At 49.9% G+C, this 20,835-nt stretch overlaps 1 protein-coding gene across 3 annotated transcripts in view; it reads left to right on the top strand.

The window, feature by feature from the left end:
- Positions 1-8,214: 8,214 nt before the first annotated feature.
- Lrfn2 (leucine rich repeat and fibronectin type III domain containing 2) overlaps positions 8,215-20,835 on the top strand; it is a 170,946-nt gene continuing 158,325 nt past the window's right edge. The window contains exons 1-2 of one of the 3 annotated variants that reach the window (XM_087565772.1): positions 8,508-9,516; positions 10,857-11,014. The gene's annotated coding sequence lies outside the window, so the exon portion shown is untranslated. Of the gene's footprint in view, positions 9,517-10,856; positions 11,015-20,835 lie in introns of all 3 variants that reach the window. The other 2 variants (XM_087565770.1, XM_087565771.1) reach the window with 2 other exon arrangements.

The raw sequence follows: 20,835 nt of genomic DNA, 5'->3' as shown, positions 1-20,835 counted from the left end.
TTTACAGATGGGTGGCTGGGCTCTCGAACTGAAACCCAGAGAGTTCCTTTCCAGAACACCTATTTTTAACCAGCACACCTTCTGCCCTGTGACCTGGGCAGACCAGGAGCCTCCTGTGTCTCCCTGATTGCCCCAATTTCCAGCCTTGACTTCTCCCCACCTGGACTTCCAACTCTCTTATTTCTTTCCTTATCAAAATGCCATGAGTCCTTCTAAAAGTCTTCACATGCCATCATCCCCTTGAGATGATTATTTTAGCATTATCTTACATATATGACTGCTTTTCCGGCAGGCATACCACACATGCTCCTATGAAGATCAGAAGAAGGCATTGGATCCCCTGGAACCAAGCTTACAGGTGGTTGGGGGCCACTGCAGTGGTTGGTCTGACGATGCTCCTATTATAATGTTAACATTGGGCCCCCGAGACTGGTTTTCCCCGGAAAGAATAGAGTTCACACATAGCCCTAAGTGACCCTGGCCCCAAGTTATTTCTGATTGGTAAATAAAGATGCCAGTGGCCAATAGCTAGACAGAAGAGACAGATGGAGAATTAGGTTTCGAGGTCTTGAGGTCAGAGATGAACCATGGGGGAGAAGAAGGTGCAGGAGGAAGAAGGAGAAGCTGCCATGGGTTAGGTGAACCATGAAAACATGGCCTGAGGGCTGGGCGATTGGAGTTAAGAGCAGCCCAAATGAAGCATAGTAAATAGTAAGGAATAATTCAGGGTTATTGATAGGAAAATAGATTCTAATAGCACACAGAGAGTAGGCACTCACCCAGCTTTTGTGCTGCTTACGGCTTGTTGCACATATAAAGGCTGTGCGTGCCTTTTATCTGGGATCTAAAGGGTCAAAGCCTTGGTAGAAACTTGAGTTGGGACTAAATAATTTCTACCACAGGTCACCTTTGGGTGCTAGGAATTGAACCCAGGTCCCTTGTGAGATTAAGGAGCCCTCTTGGTGACAGAGTCAACTCTCCAGCTCCTTCCCCTGAGATTTTATCTGCTTAGAAATGCTTTCTACACCGAGAATGAAGAATTCTTCTGCCAAATGTGCCAGCTTTTCACTGTGATAGTTCAGATACATGGCAGGTCAGCACTGCCAGGGTGTGTGATGGGGCCACAGTCAATGTGTCTTTCATTCTCTGTGTCTTTCATTTTTCATAAATACCAAGGAAATTGCATCAGGTTAAATTGAATTGTTGTCCCACTCGGGACCAGGCAGGGCTTGGTTCCTGCTCAGTTCTCCAAGTTCCTGTGAAAGAGAAACAGAGGGCTTGATTAAGGAATGGAAAGAATCCTGTAGCCACTTACAGTTCCTACTGCAATAAATCTCCGGGATGAACGATGCCGAGACAGGGACATAAATGACAATGGCTGTGCTTCCACAGTTGACTGGATTATAAAACAAACCACACGCTTACGACTATATGTTCCAAACACGCCGTAAACCGAAAGCAGAGAGAGGCAGGGGGCAGGAACAGGAACTGAGGGTAGAGAATTTACTCTGTCGACTTTGGAGTCTGAATTGCTGAATTTCTTTCTATGAATTCTCCTTCAATGAATGTATTCTAGAAGCAGGCAGATTTTGTGTAGACTCCATAATTTCAGGGCTGGCAAGAGGGTTCCATGGGTAAGGAGTTTGCCACACAGTCCTGAGGACCTGAGTTCAGGTCTTGGGAACCCACATAAAGGTGGAAGGAGAGAGAACCTACTGACCTCCACAGGCATGCCTTGGCATATGTGCACCTACATCACACACACACACACACACACACACACACACACACGCACACACACGCACACACATGCACACACATGCGCACACACATGCACACACATGCACACGCGCGCGCGCGCACACACACACATGCACACACATGCACACACGCGCGCGCGCACACACACACGCACACACATGCACACACATGCACACACATGCACACACACACACACACACACACACACACACACACACACACACACACTTCTAAACCAGAACTATTAAATGGAGGCTTTGCTCCCTGTCACCTTCTTGACCTAGCCACCTATTCAGCTTCTCTCGTCTGAGTTTCCATATCCATAATGTAGGTGACAGCACCTGCTCCAATCTTAATGAGATTGAAAGTGACGCTCAGCTAGGGTGGAGAGGAATAACAAGCTCTTACTGGTGTGTATCCCATGGTGAGAGGGGAATGGAAGCTACAGGGGAATCCAGTGAAGCTCTGGGATGGTGGTGGAGACTGTCTCAGCCACAGCGGTGAGCTGAGCTTCTTTCTGGATCTACTCAGCACTCACCACAGACCACACAGCTGATTGTTACATCTGCACCCTTAGCACTCCCTGGTGAGTGACTGTGGCAATCCGGAGACATGGCTGGCTGGTCAATGCTTCCAGAGGGGACCGTGCATCCAAGGAGGTAGATGAGTGTGGTCACTAGTTCTGCTTCAAATGGCTGTTTTCTCTGTGTGTGTGCAGGTGAGTGTGTGTGTGTGTGTGTGTGTGTGCACGTGCACACGTGCAATTTTGGGTGCTGTTCTCTAGGTGCCATCTACCTTGTGTTTTGAGACAAAGTTTATAGCTAGCCTGGAGCCACTTCCCAATACTGGGATTGCAAACACATGCTACCATGCGACTTTTAAATACCAAACTCGGGCTGGAGAGATGGCTCAGTGGTTAAGAGCACTGACTGCTCTTCCAGAGGTCATGAGTTCAATTCCCAGCAACCACATGGTGGCTCACAACCATCTGTAATGAGATCTGGTGCCCTCTTCTGGCCTGCAGTCACATATGCAGGCAGAATGCTGTACATAAAATAAATAAATAAATAAATCTTTAAATACCAAACTCACACCTTCTAAACAGCAAGTTCAGGACCAACTGACCTAGTTACAAGGCTTTCGAGCGGCTGTTTTCTCTGCTGCTTTTCGTTGGCTCTTAGAGACTCCTGAGCACTGAAACTCATTTTATAGACAAAGAAACTGAGTCCCAGAGAGAGAAATGTTTGTCCAAGGTCACAGTAGAAATCAGGAGCGGGGCAACCATCATTCCTTCCAATGTTATTTTTACACCATCCTGAATTCTAGAATATTCTAAGAGTTCATCTGCTTGTGTGGCTACATGGTGTGAAGAGCCCCTGGGACGTATCTCTGGTCAGCTCAGGTTTCTCTTTGTCCAGCATTCCTAACTCTTTAGGGCACACCAGGTGATTCCTGCTTAGCATGTCAAGACTAGAACTAGAAAGGCTGCACACGTGATGGAGCTGGGGACAAGGAGCCGGACATCTTAGTCTCAAATCCTATCCATTGAAGTTGGAGAGATGGGGTCTTAAGAACACTGACTACTCTTGCAGAGAGCCTGGGTTCCATTCCCATCACTAAGATGGTGGATTACAACCTTTTTATTGTTCCAGTTGTAGGGGATCTGACACCTTCTTCTGGCCTCTGATGATATTATACACACATGGTACACAGCTACACATGCAAACTTTCATAGACATAAAATAAAATAAATAGTTTTTACAAAGAGAAGAGAAACATCAGTCAACAGCTCTAATCTCTCCAGGTTGATGAGTTGCTTTCCTGGGCCTCTGTGGTTTTGTTTGCAAAATGGAGATTGGGATCTATTTCAGGGGACCATTGTGCCAAGCTGGGGACAGGGACACCCAGAGATACCTGCTATAGATGGCAAACGGCAGTGTGGTTTTCCTCTTTCTCCTTCCTTTGCTCCTCCACACAGTTTAGCAAAGGTCTCAGTGGTGTGCAAACCAACCTTTGTGAAGACGTGTCTGCTACTTTCTCACGATGCTTTAGGATGGTCAGGAGATTTCGTTAGCTCAGCCCCAGGACTGGGGACAGAGGCAGCAGAGGGAGACCGCTGGGCTCTAGGTGGAGGGAGAGGGTAAACAGAAATCTGCAAGATGGAAAGCAAACTGGATTTAGAAAACAAACTCAGGCTAATGGCTGGAGGTGGTGTTAGTCATTCTGTTATGGAGTTGAGGAATACATATGCATACTAATCAGAATTTATTTTGGCTGCTTCTTACTATACAATCGGGAAAGGAAGAAGGATAAAAGATACCCAGAGAGAAGGAAGTCTGCATGTCCGAAAAGGTATGACCAGGGCCTCAGCTCTTGCAGTCACACAGATTCACCTTTTACCAGCCTGTGGGATTTGCTTACTGAATGGGATGCTAAGAGTGAAGGATAAGAATCCAACTTCCAGTCCTTGGACAGTGGAGAGAGACCCCAGAGGCTTGTGTAGCTGTGATCCAAGAGCTCTGTGTGTGCATGCACATGTACATGTGGTTGTACAGGATTGTATATGTCTACATATGCAGAGATCGGAGGACTACCTTGGTCTCAATCTTTAGCAACTGCCACTTACTCCTTCTCTTCCTTCCCTCCTCCTCCTCCCCTATCCTCCTTCTCTTCCTCCCCCTGCTCCTCCAGAGTCTATCATTGGTCTGGAATTCTCCAAGTAGTCTGGTCTAGGTGGCCAGTGAACCCCAAGGATCCACCCATCTCCACCAATGCTGGGACTACAAGCGTGTGCCATCACGTCTTTACATGTGGATACTGTGGGTTGAACAAGGTTCTCACAAGCACTATATTGACTGAGCCATCTCACCAGCGCCCGTGTGCCAGCATCCCTCTTGCTCCCCTGGCCCACAAGTATTTTTCAGGCCTATGAGCTGAAGGACACTCAGAGGAGCACCCACGGTTTCTGGGATTCTAGGCTTCACTACTCCTTTACAGAGCATACTCAAGGCTTAACAGTTCCCTCTCCATGACTCTGTAGCCCTGAGCATCTGTCCTAGCTCACCTGACCCCCTTACTTCATTTTGAGACAACCTCCTTTTTTCCTACTTAGGGAACATAACGAATAGGGGAACCTCTCTATCCTATGTCCTGACACCCCTCCATGAACCATCAAGACCCAAGCCCACCTTCCCTTTCAGCTAGAAGCCTTTTCAACATACATCTGCCACTGTGGTTTTGCTCTGTACCTCCCTCGACTTCCTGGTCCTTATGATCTCCTTTGAAAGAATTCAGACAAGACATGTCGTTCCGTGTAGAAGATGGGGATTGTTCAGAGTAGGCAGGTACACTCTTGGGGTGAGCATAGATGCTGGGCCACTCTGTTGATCTACTCTTTAGGTGGGCTTTATAGCATTTCTAACATCTCTGTGATAAAGCAGCTTCTCCTGAGTGATGCTTCACTTTCCTGTGATTAACAGGTCAGTTTGGATTGAGTCTTGCAGGAGGGGGCAATGGTAGATCCTTGTTCTTGATCAGGAAATGCCTTGGTATGCAGTAAAACCATAAGATTTAATGCTTCCGGAGCCACATATAGACAGTCACCTATTAAGGACTTCGTGGTCAGTTCAGGTCCTTTTTTTTGAATCAGCAATTAAAGTTCTGCAGTGTCAGCTCTTCCTAGGTTTCACAAGATCGTAACTACTGGGGTAGGAAGGCTCAACCCCAGTGTCTTCCAAGGCTGTTAGTGCCTAACTACCTAAGCCCTTCCACCCTTGCTGAGGGACCCCATAAGATACTTAGCAAGTCTGACGAGAGCCAGCCATAAGGTCCACAACATTCTGGCTGTTATATGACACTATCCCAAGCATGACATGATTCTGTCTTAGAGTAGATACTAACTTTGCCTAGTAGCTATGGCAGCTCAAACAGATCAAGGCAAAGAGAGCCAAGTGTATACTCTAATTAAAAGAACCACTGACATCCCCTAGTAGATATAAGAGGGGAAGGTCACGAGCTACTGTTCCTCCTTGGTTCACTGTCAACTGCAAGTGGTTTGTCAGAGACGCCTGAGTATACAGGAAGTAGATGATTAATTGAAGAGGCTGTTCTATCGCACAATTGCCATGAGTTCATCATCCATGATGGGTGAGAATTTTCAGTGATGCCGCTCACACTGTCTGAAAAGCTCACGAAGTCACTGGTCTCACGGCTTTGGCCTTTGGTGAAATTGTGCTTCTTTCTGTCATCGATGCTCATCTGGGATGAGCAGTTGTTTGTGTCATCCTAGGAAAAGTTAACACAATATGAGAGAACCATGCTTCCAGCCCAGCCAGAAAACCAAGAGATGCAGACACGAGGACAAGCGAGTGAGATGTCCCAGGAGAGCAGTGGCTGCTCTAAGTGGAAATGAGCCTGACCCTTCTCCCCAATGGGTTTGGAATCTTACTACAGCATGGAGGGCAGTCTTAAAGTTCAGTGTGTAACACAAGCCATGCTCCACTACACAGAAATGTAGAGGAATGCTTGTATGTATCTAAAATGTGTCTGTCCGGTGAACATTCTCTGAGCGGTCATTTGTGGATCTGCATCTCAATATCTTAGCTTTGAAACCAGCAAGTACAAAGAGGCTGAAAATACATTAATATATTTAGCACGATTATTCCAGGTCAGGGGGGGTCCAGCCTGAGCAAAGAAGCAGGAAAACAGGACTGAGGTTCAAAGCTGTTCACCTCAGGCTATTCAGAAGAGCGGGGAATAGTGAAGAATCTGTCGACACATGGCTTATGTCAGGTTCCTCCCCCTCCCATGTGCATAGTAGTGGAATGACCTTCAGTTACCCCTGGCTAACCTCTGTGCTCTGTACTCAGACAGCTGCTTTTATATAACCTTCTGGGCTTGCCCAATGATCCAAGAAACCTTCATTTGGCCCATGGGCAGAGGCGGCAGCAAAGTCGTTATCTCTTGATTTCCCTACATACATTCAGGGCCTCACCCATCTTCCAAGGATGCTCAGAGGTCCCCCGCCCCAGCTAGAAATGTCATAGACACATTCAACCCCTGTGAGGGGAAGAGACTTACTGTGTCTATGACTCCCCTCAACACCACAGTGAACTTCTAGGGCATCTAAGTCCAATCAGTGAGTTTATGCTGAGGCAAGCCCAATGGAGTTATCCTCTGAGTTGCTCAGGATCCAGGTTCTGTCTCTTTTAGAGTAGCTATGCTGGCTTCTCTGAGCTGGGAGACCTTCCTGCCAGGAACGAGGTCCTAGCTGTGCCCTGTCCCGCACCCAGCATTTCTTCCTTTATTAATTCCCTCCATCGCGTCTTTCTCACGCCTTTCTTCTCCTCAGTGCAGCTCTGTTTCCGTGCTGTCCTGCCCTGTACCCATCCTTGCTCTTCCAGTCCTATCTTTTCATGGGTGAGCCCAGTAGCCTTCAGCCCCACCCCCTCAGGGGAATTCAGATATTACCTCGGCTGCATGCTGTCTTTTCACTCTATCCACTTTTAAAAAACTATTCTGTTTAGTCTCTTTTAAAATTACTATGTTCATTATAGTAATAAATTTCTTAATTATGACACTATGCAAAAGCCGGGTAACCAAAGAGGAATGCTCTTAGCAGCTGCCCACTTCCTGCTCCCTTCCCCTTCTTTTCTTTATTCGCTCTGGTTCGATGCCTCATGTCTTCCTCTCCTTCCTTTCCTCTAGCCCCGCTCCTGCTCGCCTCTCTTTCCTGGAATCAGCTCCCTTCTTTTCAGGGCCAGCTCACCCTCTACACCTTGAACTGCATCCTAGCCATCCTGGGAAGCCTTTCTTTCTGGCTTCCTGGAATCTTTCCAGGGAAGGATTTGTCTTCAAGGATCTTTGTGGCATACCAATCTGAAGGGTTCCTTAGGTGCACCTGGGGAGGTGCCCTGCAGGAGACCTGCCTGACTGTTTGCACCGCCTCCGTAGGTATGCACCCAGCTGGGGTGCCCAGACAGGCAAGGGACAGGTTCTTTCTTACAGCCCTGCGTAGCTGAGCCAATGCTGGACCACAGAGACACATCCATATGCCACATGTGCCTCCCTGTGGGTAACTGGGACAGGTGCACGGAACGAGTGCGAGCGGACATGAATAGAGGCGCGCTCTTTGCCCTTGGTTTTGACAACCGGAGCAATAACGGGATACCATAATTCATATCCTCTACAGGGAAAGATACATGGGGGGCACTTCAGAGCGCAGGCTTACCTTCCCAGGAACTGGTCACAGAGAACCTAAAGGCCACCAAGTCTCTGTTGCACCAGCTTGGTGATTCTAAACCTACAACCAGCCCAGAGTAATTACTCTGATATCTACCACGTGCCTTAGACATTCCGCTTTAATCTGGAACCTGGGATTCTTCTGTCACGTGGGAGTGGATGGAGGAGGATGGTCTGCTGGGCTGTCAAACAAGAGCTTCCATTCGCCTGGGCAGTCTTGAAATGTTCAAAGAAAGTCTGTTGTGTGTGCTTGTGTGTGCATACCCCCAGCACGGATTGCTATAGGTCACTGGCTAAAGCGAGGGATTCTAGCTGGGTTCGGGGCTGGGTGGGCGCGATCCACCCATCCCCACCCCAGCCCGCAGCCCCTGGCCAACGCAGTCGGTCGGATTTTCCTCCGGCAGGCGGCGGGCTGGTGGCTGTGTGCAAGGCGTACTCTGCACGAGAGGCGGCAGCACGGACTGGACCGGGTCGCGGGGATCGCCCTACGCAGGAGCTGCCGTGTCACTGCGCGGAGGATCGAGTGGGTCCTCGGGGTCTCGGAGCTCGCGGCCCTGCAGGGCTGCAGTTCTAGCCCATTTACCCCGAACCAACGCTGCCAGAACCGAGGATCCGCGGCTGTGGATCCTGACTGAAGCGGGCGCAGGGGTTGGGGAGCTACTGCAGCTCCGCAGGCGGCCACTGGGGGTTGCAGTGCCCGAGAGCCTGGCGGGGACAGTGCGCTTCTCTCTGCCTCCGAGTCCTGGGGCGCCTTGGGTCTCTAAGGCTGTCTGCACCGCTGGCCGCAGCTGCCTGCACAACCAACCTGCACAGCATCCTCCCAGATCCGTGCCGTGCGATCGCTGAGTGTGTGTGTGTGTGCGCGCGCGCGCGCGCGCGTGTGTGTGTGTGAGAGAGAGAGAGAGAGAGAGAGAGAGAGAGAGAGAGAGAACGAGCTTGTGCGCGCACGCGTGGGGGGGCAGTGGTGTGCATGCGGGGAGTGCGGGGGAGTGTATTTGTGTGTGTGCCTGTGGATGTGAGTGCCTTGCTCCCCTCTGATACACACACACACACACACACACACACACACACACACACACACAGGACAGGCTGGTCTGCACTTGAAGACATCCCACATTCCAAGAGGCCGCAGGTTCCTGGGGATGCCGGGGTTTCTTCAATCAGGAAAATCCTACCCTCATCTTCCTAGAAGGGATTATCTTTTCTATCCTTTTTTTCCTCCTTTTTTTTTTTTTAATCTGGAAGAGAAGAGCACAAGTTGTACTCCCCCTCCCGCCCCTTCTTCTTGCTAAATGCCATGGATATAACTGAATAAGCTGCTCAGGGTTCTCCCCGCGTGGATGGTCCGGGGCCACCATCTGCCTGCCTTCGCTGGATCGCTGCAGCTGGAGCGCTTAGCGTGAGCCTGTCTCGGGCCAGGAACGATGCGTGGCCGTGGCCGAGCCAAGGAGCCCGGGCGCCCTGCGGAGCCGGCCTTGGAGCCTCCCCGCCGCGGGTAGGTGCCGCCTTGCCCAGGTGAGTAGCTGTCGCTGCTGCGTCTTAGCGATGTTGGGTGTCTAAGGGAGATGGGCTCAGGGATGTGCGCACCTGGGGGAACAGGGGAACTTTGCTTCTTTTCCTGCCTCACTTGAGGACTTCATCCTGGGTACTCGTGTGGACTCCTCTATTTCATCCTTCCTTCTACATTGTGTTTTGATAGTGTGGGGGGAAGGGGAAAACTGATGGGGAGGGAGGAGAGCGGGTCCTGGTGAGGCTTCAGACCGGCTTGGAAGCTGGAGGAGGAGACCCCGGTCTCCTACAAAGGCAATCCTTGAATGCAGAACTTTGCCTCCAGACCATGCTGTTGAATCTTAGCACATGCCAGACATGGCTAGGACGTTGCTGGGGTCTGGGCGATGGTCCTGGGGTCTTCTAGAGCTTGGTGCCTGGACGGGTGGGGTGGAGATAATCATGGATTGGTAGAGTGCATGGAGGAGGAGAGGGAGGCATGGCTGCAGGGACCCTATCTTGGCCTCAGGCAGATCTAACCAAGATCAGGAGGACTGTTTGTGCCCACCGGGCTCGCTGAGAATGCCATGATGAAGCAGTACGTAAGATGCACTGGCCATGCCCATGTTGTAGTTCTCTGTCTCCCACCCAGCCCTGCCCTGCTTCGAAGGCTGACCTGAGCAAGAACTGAGACCCAGACTGGCAGACAGCTCCCAGGGGGAGGGCTGTGCCTTGCTGCCCATCTTCTCCACAGGGAGCACAAAGGACAGAAGCATTGGGTTCCAGGGAAAGAAGTCCAGAGACCCAGAAAGAGAGAGGGAGAGAGGGAGAGAGGGAGAGAGGGAGAGAGGGGAGAGAGAGAAAGAGAAAGAGAGAGAGAGAGAGAGAGAGAGAGAGAGAGAGAGAGAGAGAGAGAGAGCAGGAATCAGGCAGAGCCTGCAGAGGAACTGAGCACGACTCATGCCAAGTGCACTCAGAAACAGCTGCAGACAGACAGACACCTGCAGGGAGAGGGACTGTTAGAGCCTGTCCTCCAGGCTGGAGCTGCAAGCATGGCTGTAGATGTTAGCCCTCTGTCCTGGTTAAAGCAGTGAGCTTGCACGTGTGTGTGTGTGTGTGTGTGTGTGTGTGTGTGTGTGTGTCTGTCTGTCTGTCTGTCTGTCTGTCTGTGGCTTGAGAGATCTGACCCCGGGGCCCTGAGTAGAAGCCTGGCTAAGAAAGAAAGTAATCTCCAGGCTGTAGAGTTCAGGCTTCACAGCAGAGGTGGGCTGTTGCTCTTGGGCGGGGGCCTGACGGGAAGTAGTGCTGGAGCATCAGGGAGGCTGTTGAAATATGCAAGCAAATAACCTGGGGTTTTGTACCCACAGAGTTGTAAATAGCAAGCCATGTAGCCAGGAGGACTGTGGGACCGGTTTAGGGAGCCTGTCTGAGGCTGAACCGGAGAGAAGGTTGGATCTGGAAGACCTGTGCTTCAAATGTCAAGCCTCCCTGACCCAACACTGCTCCGGCCCTCCCATGGACTGAGGTACATCCTGCACCTCGACTGTGAGCAGGGGGTGCAGCGTTGTGTAGCCCTTCTCTCTCCTCCCTCCTATGCTCTGCCGCAAGCCCCCTTCCTAGCGGTCCAGCTCTGGTCCAGTGTCTGCCCCGAAGGTAATTCCCAATCTTCGTGCCCTCACCCATGGGAACACAAGCAGTAAACTGATCATTTCTGGCACAGTCGCTGGTGCTGCTGCTCTGGAGGCAGCTCCTAGGCACAGCTCCTGGTGCAGGACAGGGTCTGTCATGGCTGGAAGGAGGCTGCTATCCGATACCTTTCTTTGAAGTATGGGCTTTTTCCCAAGGCCTAGAAATGTGAACGGCTGGGGAGCGAGAGCAGAGAGCATGGAAAGGCCAGGCTGAGGAGAATAGGGGGCTGAAGGAAGGGAATGGGATGTGGATGGAGGTAGGGGTGCTCTAAGACCCTGTGGCCCTGACTTGACTGTTTTCTTACTTCTTGTTCTCAATCAAAGTAAAGTGAAGGGCTCGGGCTTCTGGCTTCCAACCGTCAGCCTGAAGGGTGGAGCAAGTTTGTTCTTTTATGCTGCTCTTCTTGCTGTTTTTGGTGTGTGGAGAAACTTCTGAGCTCTCAGTCGTGGGGGTGGGGGTGGGGTGCCAACTCAGGGACAGTTGAGCATTGATGTTGGAATTCGAATTGCTTTCAAAAGTTCCCCTGTTCTGAGGCAAGGAGGACCACAATGGCTGACCTGGGGGAGTCACAGTCCGATGGGAGAGGCGCGCATACACACACACACACGCACACGCACACACACACACACGCACACACGCAGAGGATCTCATGGATGTTTCTGGCCAAAGGAAATGGAAGTAGGCTTTTACAGTCCTTTCGTCACATCCTGGGATAAAAATTAAATTTGGATAGGCCACGGTCAAATTCTGATTCTGCCTTATTCCTCTTAGTCACTTGAGCCCCATGGTCTCACCCCCATGAAATGACACAGTCATGCACGTCTGGCCAATGTGTGCTGACCCATGTTTTCCTGGCAGGCTCCATACCCTTTCTCAGATCCCAAGAACTACCCATCCACAGGGGAAAGCAGGGAGGTAGGGAGAGGCTGTCCGAGACGTGGAAGATGAAAGACGGAGGCTTCATCCAGCTTCCCTGCTTCCCTGCTCCTTCAGGGAGCTCTCCAGAAAACTTTGGGAATTGATTTAAGGCCTGCAGTTTGACCTCTGGGGCCCAGGCAGCTGCTTCTCTTCTTCCTTGTGTGTTTTGGGGTCTTCTAGCCATGAGTGTCTGCTAGGGAAGCCAAGCTCTGTGCCTTACAAGATTGTTGCCTTTCCCTGCCTGAGACTTGAGTGCGAAACCCAAACCCTTCCTCCTCCGGCCCCTGATGTCTCCTCGGCACTCTGTCCCCCACTCCACCCTGACCTCAGAGATACCCTCAGGTGTTTGCTACCACATCTGACATTCCCACTTTGGTGCAGAGTTGGCTTATGTGTAGTTCAGGCTACCCTTATGTCTTAGTCTGAGGAGTGCTGGGATCCCACGGTCTGCAGGGGCATGAGGTATCTTGAAAGCATACATTCTAAAACCCCTGTCCGGCTCAGTCCTGCCCTGGCTGTGAATCAGGCCCACATGTCTAGAAACAGACACTGGACAGTTGGACACTCAGAGGAGGCATCGGCAGGATCTCTGAGGGGAATAGTGGGTGAGCACCCAGCATCATTTACAGATCTTTTCTCTGTCTCACATGTGGACGGAGGCTAAGCCTTGACCCCAAGGCCTGGTTTCTGATGTTAGGACTCACTCAAACAGTTGGTATCTGTGTCAGCAAAAGGCCAAAGGCCCAGGCTGGGGCTTTGCTGGTGGGTTTCTCTGGACTAGATTTGGGTGGGCCTGCCCTTCCCATCAGGCATTGGACCTGGTGCTGGGCACTGCACCTCCTGGGGACAGCACAGTTAAGGTTGCTGAGGGCAGCCATGTTGCTGAAGAAGGACCCAAGGGTGACAGAGGGTGTGGCTCCTGGGCCGATGCTTCTCTGACTTTTTTCATCTTTACTCCTGGAAGGACACTTTGCAGAAACTTTTTCCTAGCCATTTGTCCCACAGGATTTAAATCCTGCAGATGTACTGTTTCTCCTTCTGCGCTGGGCGCAGAGCCTGTTTTACAGAGGGCTAGGGGAGGAGGGGTTTGTTTATTTGATTTGTGTAGCCTCTCCACCAAAAAGCAGTTTCCCCTCTTGGGGGCGATATTGTCCCCGCTGAGTCTGCAAGTCTTAGGGCTCACAGACAGAAGCAGAGGACATGGATTCATAGATCCAGGGGCAGGAAAAGCCAGCAGATGCTAGAGACAGATTCCTGCTGCCTGATGACCCCAACCCTGAGCTACAGACAGTACCAATGTAGCTTTTCAGCCATCAAAAGCTCTCTTGTCCCCTCCCTCACCCTGTTTCCTGGGTAGGATTCTCAGGTGGAAATAGGAGGTAGCTAGGATGCTCTGTCCTAGAACACAATGCTAGTCTTTGAGCAATCAGAGGATGGCTTCAGAAAACAAAGGTCAAAGATAAAAACATTCCCGGCACCAGGCTCATTTCAGTATTGAGGCCCCCCATGCACAGAGTAGTTTAAGTAGCATCCTGTGCTGCTCAAGCTGTGCTCTGTGGATCATGTTTGTGCTATCCCACCTCCTTGCCTGGTAAAGGGAGGTTGAACAGAAGACAATATTAGAGTTCTGTAGAAGAGACGCAAGGCTGTGGTCTGGCTTCTGAACCCCAGAAATCAACCATCATCGATTTAGATAGAGCCAGGTCTGCTGTTTGGAATACCCCCCCATGAGCCAAGGGAACTGGGGACCCAACAAACACTAGGACACAGGTGGTAGACCGAGTCAGAGAATGAGGAGCAAACCTGTGTACTTATCATCCCTCTGTGGGATAGTCTGCAGCAGGCTAATGACTGTCCTATATTTACAGTAACAGGCGGGAACTGGAGGGCTCAGAGAACTTATTACTTGATATCCTATACCCATCCATACCCCTCCCGTGGGAGCTGTCCCCAAGGCACAATGGCAGGAGCTGAGACCTGGGCATTCCAGAGGGCCAGCCTCCTTTCTGCCTTAGATCATATCTCTAATAGAAGTCCCAAGAAGGACTGGCGATGTAGCTCAGCTGGTAGGGTGCTTGCCTAGCATTCGTGCCCCATGGTTTGATTTCTAGTACTCAATAAACCAGGTTTGGCTGTGTAGTACTGTCACCCAGCACTCAGAAGTGGAGGTGGAAGGATCAGAAGTTCAAAGTCATTGTCAACTATGTACTGAGGTTAAGGCTAGCATGGGGTACATGACACCCCGGAAATACAGTATCTCTTGGTTTCTCTTCCTTGTCTGGGACCTATTTCCTATTCTTATCTCCAGACCCCAGTGTTCCACTCACCACACTCAGTTGCCACTAAGGACTGAGGAAAGATACACACTCTGGAGGTTCCTGCTGTAGAACGGCTGTAAACGAGGCAGCATCGTGGCATGCTCTGGTCCCAACGTGTGCAACAGACGTGGTCCTTTGGCCACCCGCACTGTTGGTAGGAACTTGGGGAGTGAACTAGGCCCAGTCTAGAACTTAAGTTCTGTACCCGAGGAGAGAGAGGGAGAGATGTGGGAACCTGAGCACATCTGCAGCGGAACGGGTCTGGTGGGTGGGGTATGAATGACTATAGGTCACGGCGACAGTAAGTATGCTGAGCCCTAATGAATCTGACTTTGGAGTTGTGCAGTCTCCAGGTGACGAGGGTAGAAGCCATGTCTAAACTTTGAAACTTCCATCAACCCCTAAGAGCCAGGAAGAGCTTCAGTCAAGCCCTGGATGTCTTCTACCTTCTCGTCCTCACCTTCAGAATGGGGTCTGGATGCTCTCCCAAGACCCTCCTGAATCGGATTGGTTATCTTTTCCATATGTTCGCTTTTGAGATAGGGTGTCACTATTTGACTGTTCCCAAGCTCTCTCTGTTGACCAGGTTGTCCTTGAACCCACAGAGATCTGCCTGCCTTCTGCTGGGATTCAAGTCCTGAACTACCACACCCCATCTGGTCAAACCAGTGATCTTTTGATTTACAAGTTGATGGAGCAAAGGTACTTCTGCTGACCTATTTCAGTCCCAGAGTGACGGAGCTGAGGACCTGTGACCTCTTCCTCATCCTCTGCCAGACAACACTGCTCAAATGCTTCTCTTGGCTTGGTGCCCTGCTCTGGCTGGGTTCCCCTTGAAGGACTAGAATCTGGGGATGCAGCTGAAGGCAGCCATCTCTTTCCTTGTTGACTGCACACAAACGCACACTCACATTGAAATCCACCCACCTACAGGAGTGCAGAACTCACACCTGCATGCCCAGGTACACGTAGACACACGTTGGGAGTGCACATGAATGAATGGAAGTGCACAGCCTATGTGCACTCACAAGACACGCATTCTCACACACTAACCTATATATACACCTGCACGCAGAGGGATACCCTTACATTTCATCCCTCTAAGAACACCACCCACTGTACAAAGAACGTCTTTGTAGTTCCCACACCCCCGTGCTTACATTGTAGGATGAATGAAGATGGATGAGGGATATAGACAAGGTGGCAGCAGGTCCAGCAGGCATCAGAGTTCACATAGGCACGTGCATGTCCCCTGTCACTGAATAGGACTAGAGGATTTCCTGCTCTATAGAGTACTCAGGGAAGCAGGAAGCTTAAATCCTAACCATGGGCTAATGATGGGAAATTGGGGGCTGGGGTGATGTTGCTGGGTGGTAGATCTGGCCCTGGAGATCTCCTTGTGGTTCAGGACATATGCTCCCTAGCAAACTGGTTGGTGGCCCTTCTTTCTTCCTGTTTTTGATCTGCACCACCTCTAACTAACGTGTCGAGAAGGAAGGATTGAGCTCTGTCTCAGGTGGGGCAAGTATTCTCATCATTACCCATCAAACTTTGCTCCTCAGAGGCAGGACTTGGCATGGTCTCAAGGCCTCAGCCCACATGACCGCTTTCCTTTACTTTTTTCAATTTAGTCTCAGTGCCCACCTGGCTTAGTCTCTTGCATGTGGTCCAACTGTTTCTATGGCGGTTAGGCCTCTGTGGGGTTGTTAGCAGGGATCCTCAGCTCTGGTTGGTTTCTGACATTGTTCTTCATCTGCATATGCATGTGCCTGTGTGTGTGTGTGTGCGCGCGTGTGTGTGCACATTCGGGATTCCCCTGAAGTCACTTATGATCACCTGCATGGTGTAAAATTGATCATGGTGATGGTGAGGGGGATGATACAATGTGGTGGTGATGATGGTGGTGATGAGATAATAGTGGTGACTGTCGTGGTTGGGTTGTAATGATGATGATTGGAGGTGATGATGATGGTGGTGATGGGGATGGTGGTGGTGGTGATGATGATGATGGAGTTGGAGCTATGGTGATGATTGTGGTGATGATGATGATGAAGATGGTGAAATTTAATGACAATAGAATAATGGTGACTTCAAGGATGATGATGGCAGTGGTGGTGAAGTGAAGGTGATGGTGATGATGGAGTGCTGGCCATGATGATGGGACAGTGAAGATGATGATGGAGTAGAGGTGGTCGTGATGATGAACTGATGAGGAAATAACGATGGTGATGATGGTGGTGGTGGTGATGATGGTGGTGGTGATGATGATGATGATGTTGGTGATGATGTTGATGACGATGATTGAAGGGAGGTGGTAGTGATGATTACACCAGTCTATGGTATACCAGATCACGTGCTGCACATAAAGACAACTTAAGAAACAAACCCTCAAACTACTTCCCAGATCCCCCCCTCCAACCTGACTCTAAGCCGACGCCTTACCATCTTACCCAAGTAGACATCAATGAGCTAAAGCGATTGGGGCCATGGTCTTAATTTAGGGATAGCTGACCCTAAGGAAACCATTTAATCTTCCTTATGGCTTGAGTACTTGCGTCATCTGGATTGGACTGAGGAGAACTGAGGGAGAGACCCTAGAATAAATCCTGGATGCTCTGCCCAGCGTCCCAGCTTCTACACATGTGATGACTATGGACTATTATGCCCAGAGTGGAGCAATGCCCTGTGTGTAGAGAGGCAAGAATTAGAATGTGAGACTGTGACCACATCTGTAGTCAGAGTGCACATTGCTTTGGGGGAAATTATGATATTTTCCATGGCTAAGATTTGTCATTTCTACCAAGCTTACTGGGCTGGAGCACACACACACACATTGTAATGACTGTACAACCATTATGCATGAGGGGAAGTCGAAAAGAAGGAAGTTATCAAAGGACTCTTATTTCCTGAGGTATCACCACCACCACCACCATCATCATCATCGTTACTATTATTATTATTACTATGCTATCCAACTACAGTGTGTTTGGGGAAAGGGTTGTAGGGGTGTGGGAGCAGACAATGTGGGTTGAGGGTGGCACATATGGGTTCACAATGACTCCAGTGTGGGAGATAGCCCATCCCCCACATTACTGGCTCTCCCTTGCATGTCTTAGCGAAACTGTATAGCGCAGTGGCAGAGATCCTCACAGACAGGCTGTGTCTACAGAGCATAGCATGTTGAAAGGTTGGGCGTTATAGCAGATCTGAGCGTATATTGAGCCTCTGGGCACTGTAAGGAGTGCCCCCAGCATGGAGAATTGTTTCCATCCTCTGAGAGTTTAAATGTGGCATGTGGGGCTGAGTGTGTGTGTGTGTGCTAAGTTGAGACAAGACATGGTACCTCTGTGGAGACATGAGGCCTTTGACTAGACCTCATTGTGTAGAGAGTAGGTCAGAAAGTCCCATATCCTGAATGGTAACATCTGTGCCCTCCCCAGGGCTGACCCCATTATGGGCACAAAGGACTCCTGAGTTTTGAGGTAAAGGGGCTGGAAAATTATTGTGAGCAAGGAAATAGCTTTGGGCCTTATGCCCCCAGAAGAAGGCTGGACACCCCTTGTGAGAGGGGACTGTGCTAGGTAGCTTTGTCAATTTGACTCAAGCAAGAGTCATCTGGTTAGATGGGATCTCATTTGAGAAACTGTCTCCATCAGATTGGCTTGTGGGCATGTGTGTGGGACATTGTCTTGATTAATGATTGACATGGGAGGGCCCAGCCCACTGTGGGCTGTGCCACCCCTGGGCAAGTAGTCTTAGGCTGTGTAAGAAAACAAACTGAGTAAGCCAGGGAAGTAAGCCAGCAACATCACTCCTCCATGGTCTCTGCTTTGGTCCCTTCCTCCAGTTCCTGCTTTGAGTCACTGCCTTGGTTTCTCTTAGTGATGAGCTGTCCCAGAAATGTAAGATAAGCCCTCGCTTCCCCCAACTTGCTTTTGGTGGTGTTGTCTGTCATAGCTGTAGAGAGAAAATTAGAACAGGATGCCCACAGCCTTGGGTTTCAGACAACTGTGGGACTAGGGAAGGGGTGAGGAGAAGTCATGAGATGCATGTCCAGCGCGAGGCTTGGGCTGCTCATGAGTGTGAATGTAAGCACCAGAGAAAACAGGAGTCTCGCAGTATGGATGAATGGGTATCAGCAAGAGTCTGAGAGGAGAGGTGGGCTGGGCCACTCTCTATCCACTACACCGTCGGGCCATGGAGACTGAGGCCCGGCCCAGGCTCCCTTCCCAGGACAGAAGTCCAGACTCTGAGCCCAGTTTGAGACTCTATGTCTAGGTTGTTGAGTAGAGTGTGTCAATCAAAGACTCAGCTCCCCAGAATAACACACAGATGGAGAGACAGAGCTGTGGCTCACACATTAGAGCAGGGATGGCTGGGATATCTGGCCCAGCTTTGGGCAGGTGAGTTATCTCAGGCCAGGCCACCTGCTGCTCTGTCACTGGGCAGTCAGGCCCGTATTTACTGTTTATTGGTTTTTAAATTGCAGTACCACATCGATTCCCTGTTTCACTTCAGCCCTTATTCTCTCTCTCTCTCTCTCTCTCTCTCTCTCTCTCTCTCTCTCTCTCTCTCTCTCTCCTTTCTCTGCATTGCTGTGTCTTTCTCTGTCTGCTCTCCTTCGATTTTGCTTTTAATGCAGGGTGTTCTCGCCATTGTATCCTGTTACCTAAGGTACCATGCTTATATTGTGTGCACGTCATATCTTCTCCGGTCCCTCTGTGCAGCCTTTTCATGCGTTAAAGCTGAACCTGTGGCTTGGCTAATCTCCGTTGAACCCCACGACACAGAGGAAGTATGGCATCGTCTACATTTAAATGTGAAGAAATGAGTGCTCAGAGAGGCTAATGGACTGACCAGGTCACGTTTGGGTTGTTGGAGGTTGTAATAGTGGTTTCTGGCTATCAGGGCTTTGTGTGAGCCCAGCACTGCACTAATACAAGCTCGCTCACTCTCTCTTTCTCTCTCCCCCTTCCCCCTGTGTGTGTGTGTGTGTGTGTGTGTGTTGTGTACGTGTGTGTTTGTGTATGTGTGTGTGTCTGTGGGGTGTGTGTATATGTGTATATGTGTATATGTGTATGTGTGTATATGTGTGTGTCTCTGTGTGTATATGTGTGTATATATTTGTATGTATGTATGTGTGTGTATGTATGTGTGTATGTGTGTTTATGTGTGTATGTATGTGTGTGCCTGTGGAATGTGTGTGTGTGTGTGTCTGTGGTGTGTGTGTGTGTATGTGTGGGTGTGTGTACACATGTGTATGTATAAGCATCTGTATGTGTGTATATGTGTATATATGTGTGTTTGTGTGTGTATTGTATGTGTATATGTTTGTATATATATATGTGTGTGTGTATGTGTGTTTCTGTGTATGTATGTGTGTGTCTCTGTGTACATATATGTGTGTATGTATTTGTATGTATGTGTTTGTATATGTCTATGTGTCTTTGTTTGTGTATGTGTTTGTGTGTCCTTGTGTGTTTGTGTGTGTATGTGTTTGTGTGTGTGAGTGTGTGTGTGTGTGTATGTGTGTGGGGGCACAAAAGAAACTCTCAACTGTCATTCTTTACTTAGGTGTCAGCTACTTTGTTTTTGAATAATGTTTCTTGCTTTCCTGGAGCTCCCTAAGTAGGACAGAATGGCTGGCCAGTAAGTTCCTGGAATCCACCTGCCTCTGCCTCCCTGGTCCTGGGATTGTAAGAGTGGAACGCAGGCCCTTGTGCTTACAGGGCAAGCACATTACTGATGGAGCCTTCTCTCTAACCCTGCCATAGGCTTGACTTGTTGATGCTATACTCTATACTCTCACTGATTGTCTGGGATGGTCCTGTCAGCATGTTTGACAGATGAGGACAGAGCAGCCAGAGAACTTAAGTAGTCTACCTGCCATTACAGTAAGATTGCAGGGCTTGGGATTCAAATCCAAGAGCCAGTTTTTGCATCCATACTCTCAACCACTGTTGTCCCTGGTTGTGAGTCTAAGATGAACTAGGGACCTCGGGACCTCGGTCACCCGGGTTCAGGGACCGGAAGAACATGGAACTTCATATGCCAGCCTCAGCCAGCTGTCTAAGAGCTGTGGTCTTAGCCTTTCTCTCACTGAGCCTGTGTCCCTTTGTAGAGACAAGAGTTCAGGCCAATACTAACACCCTTAAGGCTGCCCTGACTAATGACTAAGTGAACGGTTCCAGCAGGCTCCAGGTTCTGGAACGCAGTGCTCTGTGCTTAAACCCTGGTTGGTTCTATGATTCACACACATCCATTTTCTTTGCAAAAGAAATAACAGGTGTGCATATGGGGAAATTGAGACCGCAAACTGTCCTGGGAGCTGTCATAGGCTACTGAAGTTGGGAATTCCTGGGAGCAAGACTTTCAGTTTTAAAATTCAGGAGGGGCAGGGTCACCAGGTAGTACAGCAAAC

Source organism: Rattus norvegicus, chromosome 9 (genome assembly GCF_021556685.1).
Source record: "Rattus norvegicus strain SHRSP/BbbUtx chromosome 9, alternate assembly SHRSP_T2T, whole genome shotgun sequence".
Lineage (NCBI taxonomy): Eukaryota > Metazoa > Chordata > Mammalia > Rodentia > Muridae > Rattus > Rattus norvegicus.
Note: the sequence above shows the minus strand (reverse complement) of the source record. Positions and strands in the feature narration are given on the sequence as shown.